The following is a 4,580-nucleotide window of genomic DNA, read 5'->3' on the forward strand; positions in this document are numbered from 1 at the left end:
ACGGTTGCCTACGTACGGTGCGAAAGAAGTTCAGCATACAGAACATCAACGGATGACGGTCAATACTAATAACGGAGCGGCAGCCAAGGAATGGAACGCGTCCGAGAGGATGCCTGCCCGGGGAGATGGAGCGATGGAATGGCTTCGTGTGGGGTTGCTGGATGGATCGCCGCATTGCAAGTTCGTGATGGGGTGGCGGCGGTATTGGGGATGCCTTCATCCAGCAGTGGATTGATCACGGCTGACGTGCGATTTGATGGAAGTCGTTAACAGCGTGAGGATTGACGCGGCTCTTACCGATGAGACTGGGTGACTTGTCACCAGATGGAGCCAATCACACATAATTAACGAGCATAGAACAATACAAAGCGCACAATATAAAAAAACATCGCACTATCCAAAACTCACTACGTTGTGTACCCACTTACGACTTGAATCGGGACAACATTTGTGTAATCAAAGAGTTTTGAGACGCATTAAAATATATATTCTGAGCACGTCATGGACAGGATTTGAACCTGTGCGGGGAGACCCCATTGGATTTCGAGTCCAACGCCTTAACCACTCGGCCACCATGACTCCACGTGCTCCTCGGCTGACTCGGCGACCACGTGGATGCATTGCAACGGAGACGCGTCGATTACGTTGCGATTATAAAAAAAAAACAATGTCTTCTTGGTAATCTTTCGGTAAAGTCACGTAGAAGGGATATAATAAAACAATAAAAATAAAACACAATAAAATAATTCTCACGACGTTTCGGCCACAACGCAAGCAGCCGTCCTCAGGTGAAGAACAGGTCTGTCGGGAAGACAGCGTCTGAATGACAGACGCTGTCTTCCCGAACCAAGAAGATGAATCCCGTACAGTCACGAAAGCTTTAAATCGAAATAAAAACCAATGTATTCGTGTGGCCTTCAAAGGAAAAACGTATAAAGAATAGGCGACGTTTCGGGCAATGCCCCTTCTTCAGCAGCAACTAAACTATGCTCAAGGTATGATAATCGAATCTGGCATTTGTAAGAAGCAACGCATTCTTCGACAACACAGTCGCCTTAAAAGAAAATAATCGGTGACGTTTCGGGCAATCGCCCTTCACTATAGTACGCATATAAATAGAGTGGTCAGATAGCTCTTGAGTGACTACGAGTTGAAGACTGCACTCAAGCTGTTAACCATTCCATCTCTCCGTGACTTCTCAATTCCTTCTAAATATTGAAGCTTTCGTGACTGCAAGGATTCATACTCTTAGTTCTTTCGGTAAAGTCACGTAGGTAAAAAATGAAATTAATAAAAATAAAACAATAAAAATCACGACGTTTCGGAGGCAACACAAGTCTCCGTCATCAGGTGGGACCGTCACAGCAATTCTAAGAAGGCCCATTGCCCGAAACGTCACGCAACAACAACAACAGCAGCAACAGCCGGCACAAAACAGCCCACCTACGAAACGCGCCTGCCGTGCTCCGGGGTGCCATCGCGGATCTCGGCAATCCACTCCGGGTTTTTGCTCGGATTCTGGGTAGGGCTCCCCCCTCTCTCTGCCATCAAGGCAGCAACGGCAGCAGCAGGCAGCAGGCAGTCAGGGCACTTGGATCCTTACGCTGTCAATTCTTATCACCTAATGATCAGCAGCCGGCGTGTTGAGCGCTGCCGACTCTGCGCGTCCCGGCTTCGGCTACCTGTTACGCGGCCACGTCTGGCGACGATTGCGTGCGGATTGGCTACGCGGTGGCACGAAAAACAGGGGGGACTATTTTCTGTAATAATGCCCCCGTCTTTCTTGTTGGATGTAATGAACATTGCGGGGTTGTGTGTGTGCGTGTGTGAGTGCGTGCAAGTGCGTGTGTGTGCGCGCACGTTTTTGTGCGTGTCCAAGCAAGGTGTGCGGTGAATGCACACCACGTTTTAAGCACGATTTAACCACGAACACCGCATCTGAAACCGAACGCATGCAACGCTGCAAAACAAATCTGACGACAATAGCCATTGGTTGTTGTGGACGCCCCAAAGAAACCAGACCAGAGAGAAAAAGAGAGAGATTTTTTTTTAAACCTGCGGCAAATTAATGCACACATCGGCCACACGCAATGCAGTCCCGCAGATTAAGAGGCAGTATTTATTATATACTGCATAGATTCACAGCACCGCACCCACATTGCAATGGGTGTGTGTGTGTATGTGTCGCATTTGTACTTTGAGTGCCATCTGCGAGTGAGATGGACTTCGTGTTGGGATGACATTGGGGGGGTGGGTGGGATTTTGTCACTGGAAGCGTTGCACACCGGGGGAGCCCCCCCCCCACCTCGCCAAAAATAACCCCCCCACTGCCCCCCCTCCCCGCCCCCCAAACATCACGATGGTCTCGCACTGTTGGTGCCATTCACAGCCTCTCGTTCGCATGACGTCAGGCGCGGTCCTCCACAGACACGGGCACCCCCCCCCTCCACTACCACCAGCCAGAACAGCACCCCCCAAGGACACACAGCCCCCCACTCAAGTACTACAAGCCCCCCACTCCTATACTACAAGCCCCCCCACTCCTATACAACAGCCCCCCACTCCTATACTACACCCCCACTCCTATACTACAAGCCCCCTACTCCAATACTACAAGCCCCCCACTCCTATACTACAAGCCCACCACTCCGATACTACACCCCCCCACTCCTATACTACAAGCCCCCCACTCCTATACTACAAGCCCCCCACTCCTATATTACAAGCCCCCCACTCCTATACTACAAGCCCCCCACTCCTATACTAGAAGCCCCCCCCCACTCCAATACTACAAGCCCCCCCCACTCCTATACTACAAGCCCCCACTCCTATACTACAAGCCCCCCCACTCCTATACTACAAGCCCCCCCACTCCTATACTACAAGCCCCCCCACTCCTATACTACACCCCCCCCACTCCTATACTACAAAGCGCCCCCCCACTCCTATACTACACCCCCCCACTTCTATACTACAAGCCCCCCACTCCAATACTACAAGCCCCCCACTTTAGTACTACAAGCCCCCCACTCCAATACTACAAGTCCCCCCCACTCCTATAGTAACACCCCCACTCCTATACTAAACCCCCACTCCTATACTACACCCCCACTCCTATACTACAAGCCCCCCACTCCAATACTACAAGTCCCCCCCACTCCTATACTACACCCCCACTCCTATACTACACCCCCACTCCTATACTACAAGCCCCCCACTCCTATACTACAAGCCCCCCACTCCTATACTACAAGCCCCCCACTCCAATACTACAATCCCCCCACTCCTATACTACACCCCCACTCCTATACTACAACCCCCACTCCTATACTACACCCCACTCCTATACTACACCCCCACTCCTATACTACACCCCCACTCCTATACTACAACCCCCACTCCTATACTTACACCCCCCCACTCCTATACTACACCCCCACTCCTATACTACACCCTCACTCCTATACTACACCCCACTCCTATACTACAGCCCCCCCACTCCTATACTACCCCCCCACTCCTATACTACCCCCCACTCCTATACTACACCCCCACTCCTATACTACACCCCACTCCTATACTACACCCCACTCCTATACTACAGCCCCCACTCCTATACTACACCCCCACTCCTATACTACACCCCCACTCCTATACTACACCCCACTCCTATACTACAGCCCCCACTCCTATACTACACCCCCACTCCTATACTACACCCCCACTCCTATACTACACCCCCACTCCTATACTACACCCCCTACTCCTATACTACCCCCCACTCCTATACTACACCCCACTCCTATACTACACCCCCACTCCTATACTACACCCCCACTCCTATACTACACAACCCCACACTCCTATACTACACCCTCCACTCCTATACTACACCCCCACTCCTATACTACACCCCCCACTCCTATACTACACCCCCACTCCTATACTACACCCTCCACTCCTATACTACACCCCCACTCCTATACTACACCCTCACTCCTATACTACACCCCCACTCCTATACTACACCCCCACTCCTATACTACACCCCCACTCCTATACTACACCCCCACTCCTATACTACACCCCCACTCCTATACTACACCCCCACTCCTATACTACACCCCCACTCCTATACTACACCCCCACTCCTATACTACACCCCCACTCCTATACTACACCCCCACTCCTATACTACACCCCCACTCCTATACTACACCCCCCACTCCTATACTACACCCCCACTCCTATACTACACCCCCACTTCCTATACTACAAGCCCACCACTCCTATACTACACCCACTACTATACTACACCCCCACTCCTATACTACACCCCCATCTATATACAACACCCACTCCTATACTACACCCCACTCCTATACTACACCCCACTCTCTCTACTACACCCCATCCTATACTAACCCCCACTCCTATACTACACCCCACCTCCTATACTACACCCCCACTCCCTATACTACACCCCCACTCTAGTACTACACCCCCCCCACTCCTATATATATACACCCCTCACTCCTATACTATACAAGCCCCACTCCTATACTACACCCCCACTCCCT

At 51.3% G+C, this 4,580-nt stretch overlaps 1 non-coding gene across 1 annotated transcript; it reads right to left on the reverse strand.

The window, feature by feature from the left end:
• Nucleotides 1–497: 497 nt before the first annotated feature.
• On the reverse strand, nucleotides 498–579 carry TRNAS-CGA (transfer RNA serine (anticodon CGA)). The gene has a single exon. It is a non-coding gene; the product is annotated as a tRNA-Ser (tRNA).
• Between the last annotated feature and the right edge of the window lie 4,001 nt (nucleotides 580–4,580).

Source organism: Lethenteron reissneri, chromosome 5, assembly GCF_015708825.2.
Source record: "Lethenteron reissneri isolate LAM-NWPU_2019-01 chromosome 5, ASM1570882v1, whole genome shotgun sequence".
NCBI classification, from domain to species: Eukaryota; Metazoa; Chordata; class Hyperoartia; order Petromyzontiformes; family Petromyzontidae; genus Lethenteron; species Lethenteron reissneri.